This window comes from Pogona vitticeps, chromosome 1 (assembly GCF_051106095.1).
Source record: "Pogona vitticeps strain Pit_001003342236 chromosome 1, PviZW2.1, whole genome shotgun sequence".
Lineage (NCBI taxonomy): Eukaryota > Metazoa > Chordata > Lepidosauria > Squamata > Agamidae > Pogona > Pogona vitticeps.
Genome location: NC_135783.1, coordinates 273,973,394 through 273,988,617, shown reverse-complemented (window position 1 = coordinate 273,988,617; position 15,224 = coordinate 273,973,394). Strand labels below are relative to the sequence as shown.

Genomic DNA, 15,224 nt, shown 5'->3' with positions numbered 1-15,224 from the left:
TTTTACCAGAAATTCAAAGCTCTGCAACAAAATGCAGAACCAGAAAGTTGAAAGGGATCCAAGGCTCATCTACTCCCTGCCCATGCAGGAAACCTACAGCTAGAGCATCTTTCAAAGCCAACCAACCTCTGTGTACAATCTTCCAGTGGAGAAGAGCCTACCACCATCTGACGTGGTCTGCTCTAAGCCTTCACCATGGCATTTATTCATTCTTTGGTAACATTCAGTTACCCTGACAATTTAATGTGTGGGTGGGGGTGCCGACTAGGAAGGCTTCAGCAACTTCAGCTGGTTCAGGAACATCACTATTTGGTTATTAGTTGGAACATGGAGTTTCAGACTGCAAAAAGTTCCTGTATCTATTTTACCGCAGCTAACTCCAGTGAACTCATTGGGACTTTCAGCTCAGCAGACATGCATCAATAATATCATAATCCATAGTATTTTAACAGTGCTTAGACATCTACAGAGGATAACCGTTTTTTTTTCCAGGCACAATTTAAAATCCTGTTTTAAACCCTTTTAAAGCAGAGGTAGATTGTTTCATTGGGTCTCAGCACTAGTTTCACTCTGGTGGCAATGAAAGGCGCTAGCAGGGCCATTTGGCCCAGGAATTCTGTGGGTCCCAGATATTTGAAAGGCTTCCTCCTCTGCTCTAAATGTGCCCATGTATACACTGTGGAGTTTTTGCACCCTCATATGCTGCCTTTAGTAAGTTTGGCTGTGAAGGACCTTTCTGGACTTGAATGACTGTCTTAAGACTATGTGGTTTGTTTGTTTTTCAAAAAAAAATGTATCATCTGTCAGATCGGACCTTAGAGGAAAATGATTCTTTGTTCCTTTAAAATCAATGGGACAAATTAATCATGGACATCACTGGTCTATTGATTTCTGTGGATGAAAGCATGATCCTATATACCCAAGCGAGTAATAATCCAAGAATAAAAGACTATTACATCTGAAACTTTCTTAAATTTCCAATAAGGAGCCTTGTGGTGCAGTAGACTTCAGTCTAGATGGGCGGGGTATAAATTGAATAAATAATGTAAGTAGGTAAATAAATAAATAAAAAATAAACTGCAGCCAAGACTTTGCTCACAATCTGAGTTTGATCCTGACAAGGTCAGGTAGCCAGCTCAAGGTTGACTCACTCAACCTTCCAACTTTCTGAGGTCAGTAAATTAAGTATCTAGCTTGCTGGGTTGGGGGCAATATTTACCTTGCATCATTAAATTATAAACCACCCAGAGAGTGCTTTAAATGCTACGGGGTGGTATGCAAGCAGCACACATTGCTTTTTATCACTTTACTGTACATCTTAGCTTTTAAAGCCAGTTTAGGAGAGTTAATGGACCACACCGCCCACCGTCTTCATTTCAGAACTGTAGTTGCCTTATGGCCCATTGCTTACTTTTTTTTCAAAGACATCCATTCCCAAAGAAAGAAAGAAAGAAAGAAAGAAAGAAAGAAAGAAAGCAAGCAAGAAAGCAAGAAAGAAAGCAAGAAAGAAAGCAAGAAAAAAAGAAAGAAAGAAAGAAAGAAAGAAAATCTGTAGTCACATAAATTAACTTTTTTATCATTATTTGTAGTCACTAAAATATTCTGACTGTTCTCACTGATGACTCTCCTGATGACATCAACTAGGGATACATCTAGGCAAGACTGTAACTCTTTCTGCTGTAGAAACACTTTTCCAGGGCGAGTGGAGGTGGATTATGTCATCAGGCAGAGAAATCTCTGTTCAATAGCTGTAGAACAGCTAGGAAAGTCAGACTGCTCACTCTTTTTGTCTGAAGAAGTGGAATTGTCCATGAAAGCTCACATTAAAATACAGCAGTTAGTCTCTAAGGTGCCATAATGTTTTTGTCTTTTTTTTTTAATTGTTTTCTTTTTGATAACAAACTGTTACATTATTTTGGTTAAGAAGCAATCACATCAGTGACTGTTGTTTTGTAAAACAAAAACTTTTTTTTACTTCTTTCATTATCTAGTTATACTTAGTAGTATAAGGATTTCATATGGCCAACTGAGAAATCATGGGCAGATCAAGTGTTTAGGTGTGGATGCTCCAGTCTTAGTATAGCATGTTGGAATCACCCAAATCTAGAAACTGGCTAGCATCAGAACCAGCACCCACAACCTTCCAGGACATTCTGGGAACTGTAGACCAAAACAATTTTTTTCAAGCTCTGTCCAGGCAATATGCATTGCTCCATACAGCAGTGTGCAGCGCTTCTGACAAAAAGCTAGCACTGGTAGTATAATGAGAAGATTTCTATAAATAATGTCACAATGATAAATATGGAGAGAGTCAGAGAGATGAAATGGACTATAACAGTCCAGGATGCACCTCTAGATGTAGTAAAACAGAATGTGTATGAAGAAATAATGCAGTTTCCTCAAACACTCCTCAAAGACCACTTTCTTGATGCTTCTGGTCTGAGACTAGTGCTGTCCTAGCCTTTCATATCCACTGCCTCACTCCCAGCAGCAGCAGAGCAACTGCTAATGTTGGTTGTATAATTCCGTTTCCAGAGTATTGAATATTGACTTTTTCTGCCTAGAGCTTCTACAGTCCACTAGCTAGAAGGACTACCAGACATTCAAGGAGGTGTAAGCCAAAATAAATAAATAAATAAATAAATAAATAAATAAATAAAGGTGATTTCTTCTAAATTCTAACTGGTTCTGGTAAACAACTCTTAACATTTTGATTTTGATCTTTATTATGGTCACTGACCAGCGGACATATTCAAATATTATTGTTATATATATATATTAGTATAATACAAAAATACAATTAAAATATATAACCTATTACAATATGACTACATTTTATAGAATCTCCATAGTTTCACAGGACTGAGGAGATCAGTAAATCAATTCAGTAAACTTTGTATCACCTCCAATCTCATCATCCTAAGGAATGTGGCATATAAATTATGGTGGTCAATACACAATATTACTAAACATCTGGCATTGCTTTAATTGGTGCAAACAGGGAACAGAGACACTTCACTGCTGCCACACAAAACTTTGCCACTGCTTTAGTTATACTGTATCAGATTTCTTGTCCGAGAGTAAGAGAGCAACATAAAATTCTCTAGAAATTGTTGCAAAATGGGCTGGGTGAGATCCCTCTGAATATTTCGATAGAAGGAGCACTTTAAGAGGACATGATCAGCACTTTCACTCTCCACAACATTGCAAGGGCACACTTGATTAGCGAATGGCAGGCTAAAAAAGCAACTTTTCCAATTGTTACTTTCTGGTTCTATCACAATTGCCTCAAGAGGAGTTCTTGTGACAACAGCATAACAGAAAATGATGGTGCTGCCAGGTTGACTCCTGCTGGCTTGAACTGACTTAAATTAAAATGCTCAAACTTCAGTAGTTTATCATTCCTATCTTGATGTGGGGGCCCTCATCAATCTGGTCCATGCGCTTGTAGTCTCGAGAGTAGACTACTGTAATGCGCTCTATGTGCGGCTACCTTTGAGATTGATGCGGAAGCTTCAAATGGTGCAGAACACGGTGGCAAAGCTTCTTACTGGGGTGAGAAAACATCAACGTATCTCCCCTACTCTGGCTGCCCTGCATTGGCTGCCCATTTGTTTCCACATTGATTTCAAAGTATTAATTATGACATATAAAGCCCTAAATGGTTTAGGACCTCAGTATCTGGCGGAACGCCTCCTCCCACCTAGATCTACCCGAATTCAAGATGAGCAGCTGAGGGGCCTAATGCTAAGGGGGGTCCAAAGATAAAGAACAAGAAAGTGGGCCTTCTCGGCAGTGGCCCTTGCCTCTGGAACAATCTCCCCCCAGAAATTTGTCTGGTTCCCTTGCTGAGTGTTTTTAAGAGCCAACAAAAGACCTGGCTCTTTAGTCAGCCCTGCCCTCCTGTCAATATCTAATTTATTTGTTATTTTCAATTGTATTAATGTTGTTGTTTTATTCTTTATTATTCTTGACTGTTGTTAGCCACCCAGAGTAGACTTTATTTAAACGTCTACTCTGGGATATATCAATCAATCAATCAATCAATCAATCAATCAATCAATCAATCAATCAATCAATCAATCAATCAATCAATCAAATTAATTAATTAAGATTATTAGCACAGGAAACTCTTTTCTCCCATTGTGTTGAGTGGGCTTTGGTTTAGAGCTGATCTGCAATGTAGTACTAAAGGCAAAACTACACATAACATGCTCTCTTCCACTCAGAACTGCAGGCTCTCACAAAAGCTTTTTTTATTTTTATTTTTTAAAAACCCCAACCCTAGAAATGATAGAACTGGCAGGGCTATGTTACACATATTTGCATGTGCTGTGTAGTTTGCCCCTAAGGGTGAAAAGTAAAGGGCATATTATTTCAGTGCCTCTTGTGTCAGTGACACACAAAGAGAGTTTGTTCTTTGTCCTAAGCCAGAGAGTTCATTTAGATTTCTCATTTGGAACAAAACACTCCAAGACAGAGTTCAATTTTGGATAAGAGAGTGAGTGTGCCCGGGTATAAACTTCCCTCAGAAATGACTGAGAGCCATTCCATTCAGCAGCTGTTTTGCAGGGGGGGAGGGGCTGAGTGCACATGACAATTACATGAAAACAAGTCAATGCAGGTTGGTAATTAGCCTATTAAGAGGGATATATCCACTCACACAGGAGCCTCTGTCATGCTGCACAGCACACAGAGGGGCATTTCCAATCCAGTCGTAAATCAAAAGCTTCAAACAACATCTGTAGATATTAAAGAAGCAGCCACTTAAGTGAGAGTAAGCAGGTATCATTTGCTCTGTTGTTCTAGGAGGCATCCCCTTGACTTCTTTCCCTAAGGAAGGAAGTTGGCCTTATTTCTAGCCACAGCGATTCAGATATACTGTACTCTTTTTTTCTCAGCTGTTATTTGAGTTCACTGTTAGTAAAGCCAAAAAGTTGCTTTTTTGAACCCTGAGTTCAATCTATAAGCAATTGTGGGAATTGGGCATCAAATAACCCTCTTTAAACCAGTTTTAGGAAAGATTTTATCTTTTTTAAAATATTGTTTTTGGACCTATTTCTCTCACTTTTCAGTGAGCAAGCAAGTGGGTGTGCTGGCCAGGCTGTCACAAATAAACAGAAGGGAACACAATACAGTCCAGTATGTGTCTACTCAGAAGTCAGTACCCATTGAGTTTTACAGGGTGTACTCCTAGAGGAGTGGGTAAGGTTGCCAAACTCAGAAACATGTTCATTTTATAAGTGTGGGGAGCTAGCTAGTACTTGGTCTTGGACCGCACACATTCTCAGGGCTGTGATTTCCAGGTTTGTTTGGTTATTTTGCCACCCATATAAAACTATGATCAAATTTATAAATAGAAGAACTCTCTCTCTCTCTCCTAACCCCCACCCCGCCATCATGCCCGCACACCCTTGTGCTTTGACTCAAGTTATCCGGCCAAGAATAAAATGTTTGAGTCTTTTGCCTTGTTATGCCAACCGCAATTTACAGCCTCTGAATGATGACATCCTCCTTCGAACAGGAAAAATAGGGCTCTAACAGGGAGCGCAATTTTTTAAAATTGGTTTTCCAGCTGTGATTCAGTGAAGTCGAACACTAAGTGGCAGTACTATAGAGGGAAAATTGTTCCATGTTGTTGAGGCTCAAAGAAAGGTCTTTCTTTTTTATCTCTTTTCATTAAACAAACAATAGTGAACAGCTCTTTTTCAATTGCCTCATATTGGGAGTTAAGTAGTGGTTTAATCTCCAGTCCTGAGTAAAACAAACTGGCCTGAATGCAGAGAGTTCTGTTTTCCCAGAAGCAGACTTAAGAGTGGCCAGAATCCAAGGCATAAAAGGCCCCTGCACCCTTGAACATGAGTGTAAAGGAAGGAAACCATATTGGCACAGCTGTGCGACAAGCTGCAACTTTTGCGGAGCAGTGGGATATATGGTTAAATCAAGACTAAGGAGGCTAAGGATTCAAATCCCCACTTCGCAATGAACCTCATAGGGCAACCATGGGCGACCATGGGCCACAACAGTTCTGAGGCTAGAATATATGAGGGTCAAGTTGGCCTTGTGTCGTGTGTACCTCCTCTATAGCAGTATCTCCTCTATTTATGGGTCTGCCAGAGAACAGTGGACGTGGTGGCGCTGCGGGCTAAACCGCAGAAGCCTGTGCTGCAGGGTCAGAAGACCAAGTAGTCATAAGATCGAATCCACACGACGGAGTGAGCGCCCGTCGCTTGTCCCAGCTCCTGCCAACCTAGCAGTTCGAAAGCATGTAAAAATGCAAGTAGATAAATAGGGACCACCTCAGTGGGAAGGTAACAGGGGTCCGTGTCTAAGTTGCACTGGCCATGTGACCATGGAAGATTGTCTTTGGACAAAACTCTGGCTCTATGGCTTGGAAACGAAGATGAGCACCGCCCCCTAGAGTCGAACACGACTGGACAGAAATTGTCAAGGGGAACCTTTACCTTTACCTTTACCAGAGAACAGTACTCTCTTTGGTTTGTTTTTGTTTTTTAATTTTAAATATCCAAAATTTATTGGGTCAAAAATGGGTGAGGCTACAAGGACCATTCGGAAACCACACTCCTATTCGGCAGGCGCAGCGACAGCTGCCCCGCTCCAGAGCCACCACCGTTCCCGCTCGCCATTCTACTTCTGTCCAGCTCAAGTCTGCGCCCTTGGGGGTGTCAGCATCGGACTGTGCAGGTAGCCCCACCCATCCTGGACGGGAATCCGCTTCATTTAGTGTTGCTTTCGCCTGAAGGAGCATCCTTCTGTCAACCTTGCTTTTCCGCCAGTGGGCTGACACAGCACGGTGGAGCAACCGACGCAGAGAAACACTGTCTGGGCATGACTGAAGACCGCGGTGATTTTGTAGCAACCTGGACACTTCACATCCATGAAGTAAGAGTTGGGACTCTGGACCAGGTGCTTCTTCTTATGTTTCTGCTTCTCCTCCTTGGGGGAGGGAGGCAGGAGATCTTTCGCCAGAGGCATGTTCGCGTGGAGGCAGCGGCGGCCGAAAAGCAGAACAGTACTCTCTTTGGAAGCATGGTGAGAAGAGTGAGCTGGGGCCATGAAGTTGCCCTTCAACAGTTAGTAGCTGAAGAGCAGACCTAACAGATTGACAGGTCACCATCCCCACCACTGACGTAAGAAGTCTCATATTTCTGTTTGAATTAAAGTGTTATTTTCTAAGTGTGCATATGCACCTTTTATGTACCGCCATGTGACAATGAAAGTACACCCTCTTTGAATTCTATGGTTTTACATATCAGGACACAATAGAAATCATCTGGCCCTTAGCAGGTCTGAAAATTAGGCAGACACAACCTCAGATGAACAGCAACACATGAGATATTACACTGTGTTATGATGAGTTCTTTTACAAAAATAAAGTAAAAATGGAGAAGCCCTGTGTGAAAAACTAAGTACACCTTATGATTCAATAGCTTGTAGAATCACTTTTAGCAGCAACAGCTTAAAGTAATCATTTTCTTTATGACTTTATCAGTCTTTTAGACTGTTGTGGAAGAATTTTGGTCCACTCTTCTTTACTCATACAACATTGTTTCAGTTCATTGAGGCTTGCTGGCATTTGTTTATGCACCATTTTCCTAAGGTCCCACCACAGTCTTTCAATTGGGTTGAGGTCTGGACTTTGACTGGGCCATTGCAACATTTTGATTCTTTTCTTTTTCAGCCATTCTGTTGTAGATTTGCTGGTGTGCTTGGGATCACCATCCTGTTGCATGACCCAATTTTGGCCACTTTTAAGCTGTTGGACAGATGACCTCACATTTGGCTCTAGAATATTTTAGTATACAGAGGAGTTCATGACTGACTCAATGACTGCAAGGTGCCTCCCCAAAAAGTCCAAATCATCACCCCCTCCACCACCATGCTTGACAGTTGGTATGAGGTGTTTTTGCTTATGTGCTGTGTTTGATTTTTGCCCAATGTGGCACTCTGCATTATGGCCATACATCTCTACTTTGATCTTTTCTGTCTGAAAGACGTTGTTCCAGAAGTCTTGTGGTTTGTCCAGATGCAACTTTGCAAACTGAAGCCATGCTGACATGTTCTTTTTGGAAAGAAGAGGCTTTCTTCTGGCAACACTTCCAAACTGTACTTGTTCAGTCTTTTTCTGAACATGAACTTTAACATTTAACATGCTAACTAAGGCCTATATAGTCTGAGATGTAACCTTTTTTTTCAATTTCTCTGAGCATTGCACAGTATGACTTTGAGATAAATTTGCTTGGACGTTGGGAAGATTGGTAAGTTTCTTGAATGTTTTCCACTTGTGAATAATCTTCATCACTGTACAGTAAAATGATGGATTTTAAATTGAAATTATAGCCTTATAACCTTTCCCAGATTGATGGGCAGCAACAATTACTTCTCTACAATAACTGATGATGTGCTTCCTCCTTGGCATTATGTTAACACACACTGGAATGCTCCAGACCAGCAAACTGATAAAACCATGGCTTTTATAGAGGTGGTCACACTTGCTGACGAGCGATTACTCAAGGACATTTGGTTAGCAACATCTGGCTACTATTTAGCCTCTTAATTCCTATGGAAGCAGTAAAGGTGTACTTCGTTTTTCACACATGGCTTCTCCATTTTGGCTTTATTTTTGTAAAAAAAAAAATCATGACACAATGTAATACTGTATGTCATGCGTTGTTGTTCATCTGAGATTGTACTGACCTAATTTTCAGACTGGCTAAGGACCAGATGTTTTTTATTATGTCCCAATATGTGCAGCCATAGAATTCAAAAACGGTGCTCTTTTTTTTTTACATAACTATATATATCTCTTCTTTCATCCTCTTCTTTTCATTCAGTGTTGCATTTACTCTTAGAAAGTGTCACACTAGTGAGAAGGGTTGGAATGGGGGGAATCATGTATTTCTGCCCTAATTAGCCATGAGAGACAGGGCAAATTTGAAATGAAATCTGTCAAACAACGATCAAGCACACCCCCGAATTTCCTCCATAATACAAATGTGTAGTTGGTTTAGGAGACTTTGCTTCCAATCCTTGATTACAGGTGGGGATGCACCCCTGAGATAGTTGTCTGCCACCATCAGTTGTACAGAAGGCTGCCAGGAGCAAAAGAAAACTGTTTGGTGATTGATTTCAAGCTGTGCTAACCTGCAAGCCAATATCTGGAAAGGAGTATGGGTTACTCCCTACCTTCCCAACATCAGTTTTGGCTATGAGAAGAATGAACACAATCTGCTAACTAGCCACAGTTGAAAACCATACTGTCACCATATAAGCATTCATAGTGATGATGATGATTACTGTATGTACCATCAAGTTGATTCCAACTTATGGCAACCCTTCTCAGGGTTTTTTAGGTATAGAGTACACAGGTGTGGTTTACCATTCCCTCCTTCTTGGGCATTCTGGGGCTATGCAGCTTGCCCAAAGCTATACAGGTTGACTCTTCTCCTACAAGCACAGTGAGGAATCAAATCCTGATTCCACAGCCAGGCACTCAACTCACTGAACAGTTCAGCCAGCATTTAACATTCTTGAAAACCAAAATAATACATTTGATTAGCAGCTGAGGCCCTGTTCACATCCTTAGGAACCGTTCCAATCTTGCATCTTTGTGATAACATCAACACCTCAGGGGAAACTCAACTGAGTCATAACTTTGGGGATGGGGAACAGAGTTCGCCTATAGCTAGCAAAAGTAATATGGTGTATTGTGTCACTTTAAAGACTGGCAGGTGTTTTGTTTGGTGTTTTATTTGGTAACTTGCAGCCTACTTCATCACATGGACTGCAATGAAATGGACCCTAGCCCCTGAAAGCTTATGGCAAAAAAGGGGGTTATTTGTTAAGCTGCCACAAGATTCTCTGTTGTTTTAGAATTGAAACAATCATTGTTGCTCCTTCCTCTTCTTTCAGTCTACAGCCTAGATCTTCTGTATGTTTTCAGCCACAATTCAGTCAACCCTGGCCCATATGGCCAGTTGTCATGGATCATGGGAGTGATAGGCCAAAGCACGCAAAAGGCCTTAGCTTGGAGAAGCTTGCTATAGTGCTTGCCAACCATCAGTTCCCCAATCCTGTGTTCACTCTCAGCTTGCTCACTCAGAGGAACCAGATGCCAGGAAAGGTTTAAGTAAGACAATGAACAGAACTAGCCGATATTCACATACATGAGACACATCAGCGCACCAGACAGCCTCATACACTTGACTGTGAGGAGAATAAGACAGAAGCTGCAGTGCCTTAGGCAGTAGATTGTTGATGAATAATCCTTTTTATAGGATTTCTCTGCCAAGACTGAACAGCATCATTCAACAGGGATTCCATGGACCACTGCCAGGATGTAGTAGAGTGGCACCAGATTATTGACAAAATGATATATAAAAAAGGGGTGAACCTACCACATCTGCAGGACACATTTGTTTTCAAAAGACAAGAGAAACTGACCAGGACTCCAAGCATATACAAGGCCATGCCTGGTCTGAAAACCCAGTTGGCCAGGCTACAGATGTCTGCATCAGGCAAACAGTGCTTCTGCATTCCTCCTCTTTACAAAGGAATGGAAATGTGTCAGAAAATCAGCACCAAAGCTCAACAAGTGTACTACCCTTGTAAGCACATGAAAATGAGGAACAATATTGGTGGCTCAACCACATATGTGTTACTGAGGAATTTTTTTAAAAGGTGAAGACTCAATTTTGTAGGTTTTTACAAAAGAAATCTTCCTTTTAAATCTATAGGAGCAAGCTCCTATTTTTTGAGTAGTCAAGTCAATCAGTGTCTGTGATTTCTTTCAAATGTTGACAAAGCTGAAATCAGACACTGACTTAAATCAAAGTCTTATTTTTTTGAGGTTATAAATGCAGGATACATGTCTTCAGCTGACAGAGTATATTTCTTCTCATTCATGCTGCTCAACAGTGACTCTGTGGGATTCACTGAATGGGCAGTTATTATGAGAAATCATCATAATTATGGGTTGTTTTTTTTTTTTTTTTAAATGCCGCACCAATCTGCTTCTGTATATACTTCCATTTATGAATATCACATTACTTTCATTTCTATCAATCCATTTTTATCAAAGCATGAATTAAAGATAACACAGGTACTTGCTATACCCTACCAGGATGGATTCTCTGCATACATTAAAAGTCAGTTACTAGAAGCATAAATAAGTAATGGTTATTGATCTCAAAATGGCAATAACCTCAAAAAAAGTATAATAAACAAATTTTAAAAATGTACTTTTGGAAAAAAAAAACTGACCGTGTTCAAGACAAGAGGCTAATGGCAATTCTGGGAAAAAAGAACGCACATGATTGTAACACATTGCTCTTTTAATCTTATAAAAAATTGAAGAAATACAGCAATCAAGGATGCACAACAAAGCTGCCAAATACTTCCTTTGTAGTTCGGACATCCGGAAATAACTGTTAGGTAACATTTTCAAGATGGCTTTGACCATCATCTGAAGCGTACTGGCATGGGAGCAAGATACAGTGAAGCCAAATTTACGTGAAACAGAGTGAATGCAGACAGTGCCTACAGCAGAAATCTAAACACACCTAATGGAGGCACTAACTCCACAGCGTGGAAATATTACTTTTTTGGACTGCAAATGCCAGAATCCCCAGCCAGGATTGCCAACTGGGAACAGCAATTCCAAAAAGTATCCTCACCACCACCACAATTATTTGGATTTTAAAGGTGCAGTTGCTAAGATACAACATAGTATGATGTCGGGAGTCCCACCTGCTCTCCATGCCCCCCATACTAATGCCCTACTGTTGACGAAGCAGGTTGATTGTGCCACCATGAGTATCTCTGGTATGGCAGCCAGGACAGATGTACCCAGTCAGCTCTGCTGTCCAGTGCTAATGAACAAGCTCATACAACCGCTAGCTATTTCTTAACTAAACATACTTGAACCTAAATTGCACTCCAAATACTGGGATTTATTTCCACACATAGTCCATACTGGGTTGCCAGCAGCCTAATATGCTGTTCAATAAATCAGTTATGTAGCAAACCGCATAAATGCAGCATAACCAGTCTCTGGATCAAACTGTGTGTGGTATTTCCAAAAACAACACAGGATATTGAGCAACCAGATTTTTAAATGCATACAACTGGAACGAAAGGCACTTGTCCTGTGGGATAGAAAAATGAACATCCATGTTGTGATATTAACTGACGTTATATGTAAGGGTGGTCTGCCAAAACTATTGGAATTCATGTTTCCAAATGGACATTGTAGACTAGGCTTACTGAACATCCCACAACAGGTCCTGGAGCAAACAAGTGGGACCAAACACTCTTGGCCACTATGAACTGCACCTGAATGTCAATACTGCCCACTGAAAAAGGCCCATTGTGCACTCAGAATCATTTTAGGCCAGGGGTTCCCAATCTTGGGTGCCCAGATGTTCTTAGACTCCCATAAATCCTGGCCAGCATAGCTAGTGGCGAGGCTTCTGGGAATTTTAGTCCAAGAACATCTGGGCACACAAAGTTGGGAACCACTGCTTTAGACCAGTGGTTCTTAACCTTTGTTACTCGGATGCTTTTGAACTGCAACTCCCAGAAACCCCAGTCAGGACAGCTGGTGGTGAAGGCTTCTGGGAGTTGCAGTCCAAAACTCCTGAGTAACCCAAGGTTAAGAACCAGTGCTTTAGACTGCAGCATAAATTCTTTCAGTCCAGCCCATCTTTTTAAATACTGGGATGCTAGTTCTCCTCCTAGCAAGGCTGCACAACCTGTGACCCCTATAGATGATGTTTGATTGCAATTCCCATAAACTCTAACCAATATATGAGATTTATGGGAACTGTAGTCCAAACTGAAAGATTACAAATTGCCCACCCCTCATCTCATAAGATTTTCTTTATTTCCCCTTGTGGATGAAAAATGGACTTTCAATTATCAGAAAAAGCTTTCTGATGAGATTAAGACACTCCTTCTAATGAGTGCAAGAAATATACTGGTTAAAAGAAGAGGCTGCTTTTCTTTTAATTGCCCAGTACTGAGAACACAATATAAGCAGTTTAATAATTTACCAAAGCCATTCACACACCGTCTTCCGTCTAGCAAAGTAGACAAAAAGGACAAATAACATTATGGCCCTGGAATTCCAGTTATGGTAACCGGCGTGTTTTAAATTCCAGGAAAGGTTACATTTCAACAAGTGTATATTTCCGCTCACTTAGTGAGCTTCCCTGGCCAGCGGAGATGCATAATTCTTAGCTCCAGCCAAGGAGCTGCTTCCCGTTACATTCCATTTATAACCTCTGGCAGCCTGTCATACATAACGCTGTGAAGCATGCCTCCTGCCTCTGTTACTACACATCCTTACTCTGCCTCTATTGCTACAACGATGCAAAGTTGCCCAAAATGTGAGCTCAGATCTAGGAAGCTATACACTTTTTTCCCTGTTGTATAGTATCTATAAATATACTCGAGTCTTGATTTTAAATTACACCGCTGGAAAGATTTAGGGACAACATAGCCAACTTTTCTAGGAAAAAAGATTCACGCCTACAGGTCAACCCAAATGATTGATTAATTTTTCCAGCAACTACACCGGGCTACCTTTCTCCAGTTAAATAAAAGAATCCCCTTGTTAGAACAGATAACAATCAATATTACACATTGTGGTCATGAAATGAGAGAGCTTCATTACTCAGAGGGAAAAATATCCCTAAGTTCCACTGTTGAGATGAAAAGGGGTTTTGCTTTATTTTGCTTTGTACTGGTAGAACACTCAGGCAGTGCAGCCACTGGGATGTTAAACATTTGCCAGGCTGACTGGGGTATTTTGGCAGTTGTACACCTCAAAAAAGTAACTTTCCACATGTCTGTATCCAGTGTTGTGGATTAAGCATGGAAGGCTGTCACTGTATTCCAAGAGGTTATCAAGTTCATGAATTTGTCTAGTTGTAGCAGCCACACCTACCCACCCATATCCTTTAAGCAATCCTCTGCATGTTTACCTAGGTCTTATTTTTTTTCCACCTTGTAAACAAGAACAGGGTGTACTGCAGCCAAAGCTAGCTTTTACCCTCACCTCTTGTGGCCATGAGTTCCGTAGATCATTCAATACGAACATAATTGAAGTCATCTATGTTCTCGTGCTATTTGTACCATTTTCCCACGTCAGCCTAATCCTCTGTAAACATTACTCTTTGCCTATTGGGAATCTTCTACTGAAATATTTTGGGAAGTCCTTTCTGTTGTTCCAATCAACAAGCGTGCTTTCCAATGAATAAAAAACAGCTTCACTCTGTTATTTTGTGTTGTTTACAGAGATACTCACTCTGTATGATACAGAGGGGGACGCGCTTCTCTGCAATCTTTTTGCTATCTTTCTGAGTTATGTGCCTTTTGCTCTCATCAGAAAGCATTGCTGGGGTCCTGTCTGACTTTCACTCAGCAGAGGTGCTCATTTAAGAGTTCTAGTTATTCTAAAAGCTTAGACTGTCCATGTGAAGCTAAAGAGGAGAAAAAACAAAGAACAAAAATTTCATGGTACCTTAAACCACCCAGTCTTATATTTCAACATGAGCCTTAAGAAACAGATGTATCTATGAAAGCCCACTCTGAAGTTGGTTTTAAGGTGACACCACTTTTTTTTAAAAAAAATCCCTAAGTATGTTTGCATAGACTAACATCACTAAGAATCATAGAATAGTGGAGTTGTAGGGGGCCTGTAAGACCATTGAGTCGAGCGCCCTGCTCAGTGCAGGAATCCAAACTTCGCTTTCTCTTGGATGCCTCCAGCGATGGAGCCCTCACCACCTCCCAAGGTAATGTGGTTCCAGCGCTTCACTGCTCTAACAGTTAAGGAGTTTCAACAGGTAGCAATTTCTTTGAAAACCACAAGGGAGGAAATCTTCTCCTCTGGAGGTGGGACCAATGTGAAAGCTAAAGTGTTAAGACGTGTGGTGTCTGAAGTGGGTTCTGACTTGCACAGATTGGGGGTTCCCTTCCCGTCCCTCGCCCTGCTCCAACTTCTCTCTCTCCCCGTTTGGCTGAGACTTCGAGCCACCGCGACTGCCCCTTCTGTCCAGCAGGGGGCCTCCTTTCCCGTCCTAAATGCCGACCCAACAAACGCGCTTCCACTGAGCGTCGGCCACAAATCCGCCGCGTATTGTTTAAGAGCAAAGGGCAGCAGGATTGCTTGGGATGTGGTCAGGCGACGCCCGGCGGTC

General features: G+C 41.3%; 1 protein-coding gene and 1 pseudogene across 5 annotated transcripts in view; both read right to left on the bottom strand.

Moving 5' to 3' along the window:
* Positions 1-15,224, bottom strand: part of BDNF (brain derived neurotrophic factor) — an 89,217-nt gene that overhangs the window by 34,735 nt on the left and 39,258 nt on the right. The gene's annotated exons all lie outside the window — the stretch shown is intronic.
* On the bottom strand, positions 6,523-7,044 carry LOC140703118 (small ribosomal subunit protein eS27 pseudogene; annotated as a pseudogene). Its single transcript, XR_013540362.1, has one exon. The product of XR_013540362.1 is annotated as a small ribosomal subunit protein eS27 pseudogene (transcript).